The following is a 12994-nucleotide window of genomic DNA, read 5'->3' as shown; positions in this document are numbered from 1 at the left end:
GAAATCAACCCTGCCACACCATTCTACCTTCTGAAACTAAGTATAGAAAGAAAGAAAAAGAAAGAAAAAAAACCCTGCCAATACCTTGATCTTAAACTCCTAGCTTCCAGAATTGTGAGAAAATAAATTTCTGTTGTTTCAGCCCCCAGCCTGATACTTTGTTGTGGAGACCTGGCGGATTAAAACACACATACTGTAACATTTACATCCTACTGGTCTCTTTGTCTGACATCACCCCTCTGACTCACTCCACTGTTCCCATACAGTTATTGTGGATCATTTCTAAAACACAGACCTGAAATTTTACTTTTTCCTTTCAAACTTTTCAAAAGCTGTGCAATGATAATAGGAATCAATTCTAAACTTCCTTTATGGGGCGCCTGGTTGGCTCAGTGGGTTAAAAGCCTCTGCCTGCAGCTCAGGTCATGATTCCAGGGTCCTGGGATTGATCCCTTCGTCGGGCTCTCTGCTCAGCAGGGCGACTGCTTCCCTCTCTCTCTGCCTGACTCTCTGCCTACTTGTGATCTCTCTCTCTCTCTCTCTCTCTCTGTCAAATAAATAAATAAATAAACTTCCTTTACAATAATCCCGTCCACCTCAGTACCCTCCTTTTCCACTCCCACCATGGACCTCACAAACAACTTATGTTCTTTGAAATTAATGGGTTTCTTGCTCTTTTTAAAATAGGCTTCCCCGGGCACCTGGGTGGCTCAGTGGGTTAAGCCGCTGCCTTCGGCTCAGGTCATGATCTCGGGGTCCTGGGATCGAGTCCCGCATCGGGCTCTCTGCTCAGCCGGGAGCCTGCTTCTCTCTCTCTCTCTCTCTCTCTCTCTCTGCCTGCCTCTCTGTCTACTTGTGATCTCTGTCTGTCAAATAAGCAAATAAAATCTTAAAAAAAAAAAATAGGCTTCCCCTTTTGCTAGGAAGGTTCTTCTTGCAAAACAAACATATACTTCTCTGTAAATTTCACCTAATCAGTATTTCTACCTGCCCTAAGCCATATATATTCATTCTTTACTTCTTTCCCAGCCCAAAAGGATCCTTTTATTAATTTACTTTTAATTTTTTTACAACTAAAAATTGCTTATATTTAAGGCATACAATGTGATGCTTTGATATATGTATACACAATCAAGTTAATTTAACACACCTATCACCTCACATAGTTACCTTTTTTCTAGATAAGAACACTTACGATCTACACCATCAGGACATTTCAAGTATACAGTAAAGTTTTAGTAACAATAGTCACCTTGTACACTAGATCACCAAAAATTATTCCGTAACTGAAAGTTTGTACCCTTTGACCAATATCTCTCCATTTCATGCCCAACCCCCTCCAAGAACTGGCAAACACCTTTCTGCTCTTTTCCATGAGTTCAACTAATTTAGATTCACCATACAATCACATACAATTTACTTTCTGTGTCTGGTTTATTTCACTTAGCATAATATCCTCCACATTCATCCAAATTGTCCAAAATGGCAGGATTTCTTTCTTTTTAACATTGAATAATAGTCCACTGCATATATATGTACTTACACATGTACATGTAATATACAGATTTCAAATTTTCTTTACCCATTCATCCATTGACAAACACTTAGGTTGTTTCCATGTCTTCACTATGTGAATAATGCTGCAATGACCAAGGGACTGCAGTTATATCTTCAAGATATTATTTTCATTTCCTTCAGATATATACCCAGAAGCAGAATTACTGGATCATAAGACAGTTTCATTTTCAATTTTTTTAGGAACTTCCATACTGTTCTTCATGGTGGTTGTATCAATTCACATTCCATGTATATTTGTTCTTTACATTCTTGTGAACACTTGTTATCTTTTGTCTGTGGTATAATAACCATCCTAACAGGTTGAATGAATATCTCATTGTGGTTTTGATTTACATTTCTCTGATGGTTAGTGATACTGAGTACCTCTTTATATACCTGTGGGCCATTTGTACATCTCCTTTGGGAAAATGTCAGTTCAATGGGTCCTTTGCCCATTATTTAATTGGATCATTTGGTTTTTGCTACTGAGTTATATGGGTTCTTTTTGTATTTTGGTTATTAACTCCTTAACAGATGTATAGTTTTTAAATATTTTCTCCTCTTTGGAGGTTGTCTTTTTGCTCTGTTGATGGTTTTCTTTGCTTTGCAGAAACATTTTAGTTTGCTATAGTTTCACTTACTTCTGCGTCTGTTGCCTTTGCTTTTTTTTTTTTTTTTAAGTGAAAATTGTATTGCCATTAGATTGCCAAATGCTTTCAGAGTCAAATCCAAAAACCAATTGCCAATGTCATGTAGCTTTAACCTATGCTTTTTGTTGTTGTTGTTGTTGTTGTTAAGAACTTTATGGTTTTAGGTCTTCTGCTTAAATCATTAATCAGCCTTGAGTTGATGTTTTTGGTATGGTATGTGTCCAGTTTTATTATGTTGCATGTAGATAACAAATTTTTCCAAAAACATTATTGAAGAGACTAATCTTTCCTCATTGTATATTCTTTGTGACTTTGTCAAAGATTAGTTGGCCATACATACGTGGATTTATTTCCGGTCTGTTCCATAGGCCTAATGTGCCTGTTTTTTTGCCAGTACCATAATGTTTTGATTACTATAGCTTTGTAGTATATTTGAAATCAAGAAATGTGATGCTTCCAGCTTTGTTCTTTCTCAAGATAGCTTTGGTTATTTAGAGATTTTTGTGGTTCTGTGTGAATTTTAGGATTGTTTTCTCTATTTCCATGGAAAAAGCCATTGGAACCCTCAGTTCGCTCCTTATAATTAAATGTCTCTTATGGTTTGTCTCCCTCTCTCTTTTTATCTTATTTTATTTTTCCTTCCTTCCTCTATGTTCATCTGCTTTGTTTCTTAAATTCCACATGTGAGTGAAATCATATGGTATTTGTCTTTCTTTGATGGACTTATTTGCTGGAGGGGAAGTGGGTGGTAGGATGGGGTAATTGGGTGATGGGCATTAAGGAGAGCACTTGATGTAATGAGCACTGGGTGCTATATGTAACTGATAAATCACTAAATTCTACCCCTGAAACTAATAATAATGCACCATATACTAACTACATTGAATTAAAAAAATTTTTTTAAAGAAAATCCATAAAACTAAAAAAAATCCATTGGAATTTTAATAAGGAATTCAATTTCATTGAATCTGTAGATTGCTTTGGGTCGTATGGACACTTGAACAATGTTAAATCTTCCAATTCATGAACGTGGGATATTTATTTTCTATTTACTTGTGTCATCTTTCATCAGTGTTTTATAGTTTTCAGGATACAGGTCTTTCCTCCTCGGATAGATTTATTCCTAATTATTTTATTCTTTCTGATGACTTTGTAAGTGGGATATATTTATTAATTGCATTTGTGGGTAGTTATTCCCTCCAAGGGCATGTATACATGTATTTTCTGCTGAATTTCTGCATGGGGAGGATTGCTTCTGAACTGTGGCCAAGAGGGGCTAGACCAAGGTCCATGGGACTATTACTAGAGACACAGGCAGGTCCTTTGACATGGTGCTGGTGACAGGAATCAAGGCCAGATGGGGTTCTAGCCGAGTCCACAGGAGGACAAGGATATTTCTGTGTCTGCAGAAGGACCATTGTTGGTGAGTCTGCTCTCTGGTTGTTGGCCTGCCTTCTCAAAATGGCCCTCCTCAGACCTGGGCTCTAAAGACTCTTAAGATAAGGTGGTCAGGAAGGCTCTTTCCAAATGGGTAACATATGTGCTGGGGACAGGAGGATCCAGCATTCAGATAACCAGAAAAAAAAATTATGAGTCAAATGGGACTACCAGGTGGTCCCACCATGAGCCCTTCCATGAAGTAAGAATAAGCTTATGGATGTTTTGCTCTCCCCAGATACCAAAATATCTTGCCTAATAACTTGCCTAATAACCTATGGACCTAATAAAACTGTCAATAGATAAAAGTTTTTGGCTTAAGAGCAAGCTAAAGTTCAGAAACATCTGGCTATGTTTGATAACCCAGATGTTGATATGCACACAAATTATTTGATTGTTTTAGTTGAAGAAGAAGAAGAAAGAAGGGGTTCAATACCTGGTCGAGGAATTATGAGTATAGCAATAACCTTAATATTGATTCTATTGACCAGCCTGTAAAAACCCAAAAGATAACCCTACACAGACAGAATCTGAGGGCAGAGCCTCCTCCCAGGTGAGAATGTGTTACCCAAAGAGAAGAGAAAGGCTTTGTTTCCACATTTGGGCTCCCCATCATGCTTAATCCCAAAAAGGTAATCAGAATCCTGACTTTTATTAACTCCCAGCCAAAAAGGAAACCATGATCCTGAACTTCTCAACTTCTTTTGCTTTTTAAAAATTTTTATAGGGGGCCACCTGGGTGGCTCAGTTGGTTAAGTGGCGGCCTTTGTCTCAGGTCATGATCCCAGAGTCCTGGGATCAAGCCACACATCAGGCTCCCTGCTCAGCAGAGAGCCTGCTTCTCCCTCTTCCTCTGCCTGCTGCTCTGCCTACTTGTGGTCTCTCTCTATCTCTCTAATTAAATAAAATCTTTAAAAACAAACTTTATAGGACTGAAATCATTCAGAAAATACTCCTTTGTATCTGGCTTATTTTGCTCAATAGAAAGTTTGTAGATTCATTCATGTTGTTATATATTGCAATAGTTTATTATTCTCATTGCTGTATAGCATTCCATTATATAACATTCCAGAAGTGTTTGTTTGTTTGTTTGTTTGTTGTTGTTGTTTTGGAGACTAACCACATACTTTTTTTTTTAATTAATTTATTTATTTTCAGCATAACAGTATTCATTATTTTTTCACCACACACAGCGCTCCATGCAATCCGTGCCCTCTATAATACCCACCACCTGGTACCCAGACCTCCCACGCGCCCCCGGCCACTTCAAACCCCTCAGATTGTTTTTCAGAGTCCATAGTCTCTCATGATTCACCTCCCCTCCCAATTTACCCCAACTCCCTTCTCCTCTCTAACTCCCCATGTCCTCCATGCTATTTGTTATGCTCCACAAATAAGTGAAACCATATGATAATGGACTCTCTCTGCTTGACTTATTTCACTCAGCATAATCTCTTCCAGTCCCGTCCATGTTGCTACAAAAGTTGGGTATTCGTCCTTTCTGATGGAGGCATAATACTCCATAGTGTCTATGGACCACATCTTCCTTATCCATTCGTCTGTGGAAGGGCATCTTGGTTCTTTCCACAGTTTGGCGACTGTGGCCATTGCTGCTATAAGCATTGGGGTACAGATGGCCCTTCTTTTCACTACATCTGTATCTTTGGGGTAAATACCCAGGAGTGCAATGGCAGGGTCATAGGGAAGCTCTGTTTTTAATTTCTTGAGGAATCTCCACACTGTTCTCCAAAGAGGCTGCACCAACTTGCATTCCCACCAACAGTGGAAGAGGGTTCCCCTTTCTCCACATCCCCTCCAACACATGTTGTTTCCTGTCTTGCTAATTTTGGCCATTCTAACTGGTGTAAGGTGGGATCTCAATGTGGTTTTAATTTGAATCTCCCTGATGGCTAGTGATGATGGACATATTTTCATGTGTCTGATAGTAGCCATTTGTATGTCTTCATTGGGGAAGTGTCTGTACATATCTTCTGCCCATTTTTTTATATGATTGTCTGTTTTGTGTGTGTTGAGTTTGAGGAGTTCATTATAGATCCTGAATATCAACCTTTTGTCTGTACTGTCATTTGCAAATATCTTCTCCATTCCGTGGGTTGCCTCTTTGTTTTCTTGACTGTTTCCTTTGCTGTGCAGAAGCTTTTGATTTTGATGAAGTCCCAAAAGTTGATCTTCGCTTTTATTTCCTTTGCCTTTGGAGACATATCTTGAAAGAAGTTGCTGTGGCTGATATCGAAGAGATTACTGCCTATGTTCTCCTCTAGGATTCTGATGGATTCCTGTCTCACATTGAGGTCTTTTATCCATTTTGAGTTGATCTTTGTGTACGGTGTAAGAGAATGGTCGAGTTTCATTCTTCTACATATAGCTGCCCAGTTTTCCCAGCACCATTTATTGAAGTGACTGTCTTTTTTCCATTGTATATTTTTTCCTGTTTTGTCAAAGATTATTTGACCATAGAGTTGAGGGTCCATATCTGGGCTCTCTACTCTGTTCCACTGGTCTATATGTCTGTTTTTATGCCAGTCCCATGCTGTCTTGGTGATCACAGCTTTGTAGTAAAGCTTGAAATCAGGTAACGTGATGCCTCCAGTTTTATTTTTGTTTTTCAACATTTCCTTAGTGATTCAGGGTCTCTTCTGATTCCATACAAATTTTAGGATTATTTGATCCAGTTCTTTGAAAAATTCCACCGGAAGTGTTTTATCCATCCTAATTTTTATGGACATTAGGTTGTTTCCACTATTTGACTAGTAGAAATTATACTACTAGAAACATCCTTGGAACATATTTTACAGTGAAATACATACATATTGTTTATTGCTGAGGATGTATCTACTAACAGTAGATCACAGGCATATAATTGGTCATCTTTAGTAGATATTGTCAGTTCTCCAATTTGGCTGAACCAGTTATATTCCCACCACAATGGGAGTTCTAGTTGCTACACATCTCTGCCTACACTTGTTATTGTATACCTTTTCAATTTAACCACCTGGTAACTGTACTGGGGTATCACATTATGGCTACAATTTGCATTTTCCTGATGTAGAAATTAACTTGAACACATTTTCATGTATTTATTAACCACTTGATTACTCTCTTATGTGAAATATCTGTTCAAGTCTTTTCTCCTGGGTTGTGTCTCTTTTCTTATTGATTTGTAGGTGTCCTTTTTATATTCTAGGTATGAGTTCTTTGTTAGATTATAAGCATATATATTATAATATTTTCTTCAATCCTCTGACTTGCTTTTTCTTTCTTTCAATGGTATCATTTGGTAGGTTTTGTTTTGTTTTGTTTTGTTTTTCCTTTTTGGTCAGCACTCAGAAAGAAAAAGCACAGTTAATGTCTGGTATCTGCACTAGTTGCTACCAGTTAGGCCATAGTGTTTCCTTGCTGAACGTAAACAAGATCATAGAATCTTAAAGTCAGGAAGGGACTCTCTGTGACCAAGATGGAATAAAATATCCTGTCTTGGGGCACCTAGGTGGCTCAGTCCTTAATTGGCTGCCTTCAGCTCAGGTCATGATCCCGGGGTCCTAAGATATAGCCCCACATCCGGCTCCCTGCTCAGCAGGAAACCTGCTTCTCCCTCTCCCACTCCCTCTGCCTCTGTTCCCTCTCTTGCTGTGTCTCTCTGTATCAAAGAAATAAATAATATCTTTTTTTTTTAAGTCTTGTATCCTCATAGTTAAGCATGTTTCTTGTAAGCAGCATGTAGTTGAGCTTTATTTCTTATCCAACTTGGAAATAATATTTTTTAATTGGAGTGTTTAGTGGATTTGCATTTAAATTAATTTACTCCAAAGAAAACATGCAAATAACCAATAGGCACATGAAAAAATGCTCCACGTCACTTGTCATCAGGGAAATACAAATCAAAACTACAATAAGATACCACATCATACCAGTCAGAATGGTTAAAATTAACAAGACAGGGAACAACAAAAGTTGATGAGGATATGAGGGAACTCTCTTACAGTGTTGATGGGAATGCAGGCTGGTACAGCCACTCTGGAAAACAGCATGGAGACTCCTCAAGAAGTTGAAAATAGAGCTACCCTATGGCCCAGCAATTGCACTACTGGGTATTTACCCCAAAGATATAGCTGTAGTGAAAAGAAGGGGCACATGCACCCCAATGTTCATAGCAGCAATGTCCACAATAACCAAACTGTGGAAGGAGCCAAGATGTCCTTCAACAGACAAATGGATAAAGAAGATGTGATTCGGGGCGCCTGGGTGGCTTAGTGGGTTAAGCCTCTGCCTTCGTTCGGCTCAGGTCATGATCCCAGGGTTTTGGGATCAAGCCCCACATCAGGCTCTCTGCTCAGCAGGGATCCTGCTTCCTCCCTCTCTCTATCTGCCTACCTCTCTGCCTACTTGTGATCTCTGTCTGTCAAATAAATAAATAAAATCTTAAAAAAAAAAGATGTGGTTCATATATACAATGGAATATTATTCAGCCATCAGAAGGGATGAATACCTACCATTTACATTGACATGGATAGAGCTAGAGAGTATTACGCTAAGTGAAAGAAGTCAAGCAGAAAAAACAATTATCATATGGTTTCACTCATATGTGGAACATAGGAAACAGCACAGAGGATCATAGGGGAAGGGAGGGAAAGTGAAATGAAATCAGAGAGGGAGACAAACCATGAAAAATTCTTGACTCCAAACAAACTGAGGGGTTTGAAAAGGGAAGTAACTAGGGAGACAGGGTAACTTGATGATGGGCATTAAGGAGGGCATGTGATGTGATGAGCACTGGGTGTCAGAGCAACTAATGAATCATTGAACATTACATCAAAAACTAATATTGTGGGGGCGCCTGGGTGGCTCAGTGGGTTAAGCCACTGCCTTCGGCTCAGGTCATGATCTCGGGGTCCTGGGATCGAGTCCCGCATCGGGCTCTCTGCTCAGCAGGGAGCCTGCTTCCCTCTCTCTCTCTCTGCCTGCCTCTCCATCTACTTGTGATTTCTCTCTGTCAAATAAATAAATAAAATCTTTAAAAAAAAAAAAAAAAAACTAATATTGTACCATATGTTGGCTAATTGAATTTATTTTTTTAAAGATTTTATTTATTTATATGACAGACAGAGATCACAGGTAGGCAGAGAGGCAGGCGGGGGAGGGGGGCAGGCTCCCCGCTGAGTAGAGAGCCCAATGCAGGGCTCAATCCCAGGACCCTAGGATTATGACCTGAGCTGAAGGCAAAGGCCTTAACCCACTGAGCCACCCAGGTGCCCCGGCTAATTGAATTTAAATTTAAAAAAGATATGAAAATAATAATAGGTAACAATAAAGTATTAATGTACCTGTTTAATTTCATATACTTAATTATAAACACCAGTGACAATTCAATCATCTCATATAAAAATAACATCTGATGACTGAATACTGAATTGATCAACTTCTGTTTAAATGCAGGATTTAGAAAGACATAAACATATTCTTTCTGATATCTGCATTGGATGTGAGACTTCCAGAGGAGCTGAATGAGAAGCTCAGCAAATCCTCTCCTCAACAATGAATTATAGGGCCCTTCAATACGGAAGTGGAAGGCAGAAAAAGGAGATAGAATGATATGATAAGACCCCGTGTTGGTGGCTTTGAGGATGGAAGAAAGGACCCAGAAGCTGAGGAACGTAGAAGGCCTCTAGAAGCTGGAAAGGGCAAGGAAACAGGTATCCCCTTCAGTAAAGAATTCAGCCCTGCCAGCACTTTGATTTCAGCCCTACGAGACTCATTTGGATCCTAAGATACAGAGCTGTAAAATAATAAATTTTGATGCGTTAAGTCACTAAATTTGTTGTAATTTATTGCAGCACTGATAGAAAACGAATACAGTAGGTAAGATATTGGACTTAGCAAAGAGAGACTTCAGTGCAATTCAAATAAATATTTCAAGAACTAAAAGAAACCACTTAAAGAATTAACATAAAATATAATGATAACAAAATAAATATATGATACTAGCTTATCAAATTGTGATATAGATGAAATGATAGAAAATTTTTAAAAAGAACTAAATAGAAATTCAAATAGACATTCTGGACTGGAAACATACAATATCTGAAATTAAATATACATTACAGGGGCTTAACAGAAGATTTAATCTGGAAGATGAAATAATCAGTGAACTTTAAGGTAGTTCAATAGAGATTATTCAGTCTGAAGAGCAGAGAGAAAAAAATGAGAAAAATGAATAGCACCTTGAAGATCTGTGGGATACTATGAATATTATCAATATATGTGTAATGGGAGCTTCAGAAGGAGACAGGAGAGAGAAAGACAAAAAATATTTGAAGAATTAATGGTAACAAACTTCTTAAATTTTACTAAAACAATGAGAACAACATCAATGTACATATTACACAAGTTTAGTAAACTCCCAAGTAGGATAAATTCACACCTAAACAAATCATAATCATCATGATTAAATTTTTGAAAGGAAAAAAACAAAGAGAAAATCTTGAAAGCAGGAAAAGAAAAACCAGGATACAAAATCAATATACAAAATTCAGTTGTCTTTCTATACACTAAAAATGAACTAAGGAAGGAATGAAGAAAAACTGATCTTTGACCTGAGTGCTGAGACTAGACAATGAGGAAAGAACAGTCTCTTCAATAAATTATATTAGAATAACTGGATATCTACTTGCAAAAGAATTAAGTTGGACTCCTTTCTTAGACTAGACACAAAAATTAACTCAAAATAGTCTTAACATTTAAAATCAAGGCTTCAAACTGTAAAACTCTGAAAGAAAACATAGGGGAAAACTTCATGGCATTAGTCTTAGCTATTATTTCTTGGATTTGACGCCCAAACCACAGGCAACAGAAGCAAAAATAAAATGGAACCACATCATGGTATGTCATGGAAGATTTTAGAATCCTGGCCTTGAAGTCACTTCTCCCCACATTCCACAGCTCAGAATTAGACTTATTGTTCCACCTAACTGTGAGAGACTGAGATACTACCTTCTAGGTACCAATAGAACAAATGGGACTGTTGAAGAACAGTGTGTGCCATGGGCATGACCTCATCTGCTGCCATTCTATCATGTCACTCTGACCCTGATCAAGATCTCTGAAGACTCCAACCACATCTCATAATCAGCTGAGATGATTATAACTCAAGGTAAGAATATTCATCTAAAGGGAAATGCAAGGAAGTACAACAAAATCTCAATAATGTCCATCATGAATTTTTATACCTTTTTAAAATGACAAACGATTACATATTTTCTCTAAAAAATAATTGGTTTTTTTCCCATTTTTTTCATTCTTGATGTCTCTGCTCATGCTCTAAGGCAGATTTATAATGCCTATTGGGTATTCCAGCACTGTTGTTTCCATTTGTTCTTTTTCTCTATCCACAAATATTAGGGGGGCACCTAATAGAATAACTAACAGCTAGGATTAGCATCTTCCTGTCCCCCAGTGGAAATGTGTAGACAGGATCAAAATCTCCAATGCTGATTTTCCAACAGGCAGTTGCAAGGTCAATGTATCAGTTAACATCTCCTGAATAAAAAAGCACCATAAAACTTAGAGGCTTGAATAGATCATTCTATTTCACTCATAATTCTGTGCATTGACTTGGCAGTTCTTCTGGTGTGGACAAGCTTGACTGATCTCTATTGGGCTGTACATAAGTTTGTGTTCAGCTGGTTGTTGAGTTGTTTGATGATCTAGGATAACATTATTCATATATCTGACGTTTGATTGGATGTCATTTAGGGCACCTTAGTTCTCCTCTACATAGCTTTTCAATTTCCAGCAAGTTGGTTTGAGCTCATCAATTGAGCAGACTCTCAGGATCACAAGTGCAGCAATAGGTTGAGACCAAAGCATGAGAATTTTTCAAGCCTATGTTTGCAGTATTTTTGCTAACATCCATTGGCCTAAATAAATTACATGGCCAAGCCCACAGTCGAGTGGTGGCAAAAAGGCTCTACCTCTTAATGAGAGACTCTGCAACACTCCATTGCAGGGGAATCAGTGCAGAGTGGGGAAGAATTTGTAGCCTTTTTCCATCTTCAGTAGTGGCAGAATTTCCTTTAGAGATCTTCACATTAATGAATACATTATTATTATTATTATTATTATTATTATTATTATTATTAACAACTCACTTTGGGGCCTGAATTTCTGAGCAATAAATAAATCTTTGATATTGAGATTTCAGGGTTTGTTACTTTTGCAGAGCCTAGCTTAACTGAAAAGATATAGGACAAAGTCTCCCTCTCCTGGACCAATATGTGGCTAACTTGCATACTGAGAAGTTTCAGGAAAAAAAAAAAAATCATGCCTTTAGAGAATAGGGCTATAACAATTGGAAGTCGGCATGGTTTGAGTACCTTTGCAGAGAATTCTGGCCATAACCCTAAATCCCTTAGGTAATTTTTTAAAATAATCATTTTAATTGAAGTATAACTTGTCTATAGAAGAGTGCAAAAGTCTTAAGTATATGGTCTGATGAATTATCCAAAATGAACAAGCCCATGTAACCATTACTTTGGCCAAGAAATAGAACTTTACCAGCTTGCTTTCCCACCAACAGTGTAAGGGAGTTCCCCTTTGTCCACAACTTCACCAACACTTGTTTCCTGTCTTGTTAATTTTGGCCATTCTAACTGGTTTAAGGTGGTATCTCATTGTGGTTTTGATTTGTATTTCCCTGATGGCTAGTGGAGTTTCCTCAAGACATTGAAAATAGAACTACCCAATGACTCAGCAATTGTACTACTTGGTATTTACCCCAAAGATACAGATGTAGTAAAAAGAAGGGGCACATGCACCCAGTGTTCATAGCAGCAATGTCTGCAATAGCCAAACTGTGGAAGGAGCCATGATGCCCTTCAACAGACAAATGGATAAAGATGTAGTGCATATGTATAATGGAATATGACTCAGCCATCAGAAAGGTTGAATACCCACCATTTGCATTGATCTAGATGGAACTGGAGGGGATTATGCTAAATGAAATAAGTCAAGCCAAGAAGGACTATTATCATATGGTGTCACTCATATGTGTAACATAAGGAATAGAGTGGAGGACCACAAGGGAAGGGAGGGGATACTGAATGGGAGGAAATCAGAGAGGGAGACAAACCATGAGAGACTCTGGACTCCAGAAAACAAACTGAGGGTTGCAGAAAGGAGTGGGGGTCAGGGGATGGGGTAAACAGATGATGGGTATTAAGGAGGGCACATGTTGAGATGAGCACTGGGTGTTATACACAACTAATGAATCATTGAACACTAAAATAAAAATTTATGTTGTACTATATGCTGGCTAACTGAACATAATAAAAAAA

The sequence above is a fragment of the Mustela lutreola genome, chromosome 9 (assembly GCF_030435805.1).
Source record: "Mustela lutreola isolate mMusLut2 chromosome 9, mMusLut2.pri, whole genome shotgun sequence".
In the NCBI taxonomy this organism is placed as follows: Eukaryota; Metazoa; Chordata; class Mammalia; order Carnivora; family Mustelidae; genus Mustela; species Mustela lutreola.
Note: the sequence above shows the minus strand (reverse complement) of the source record.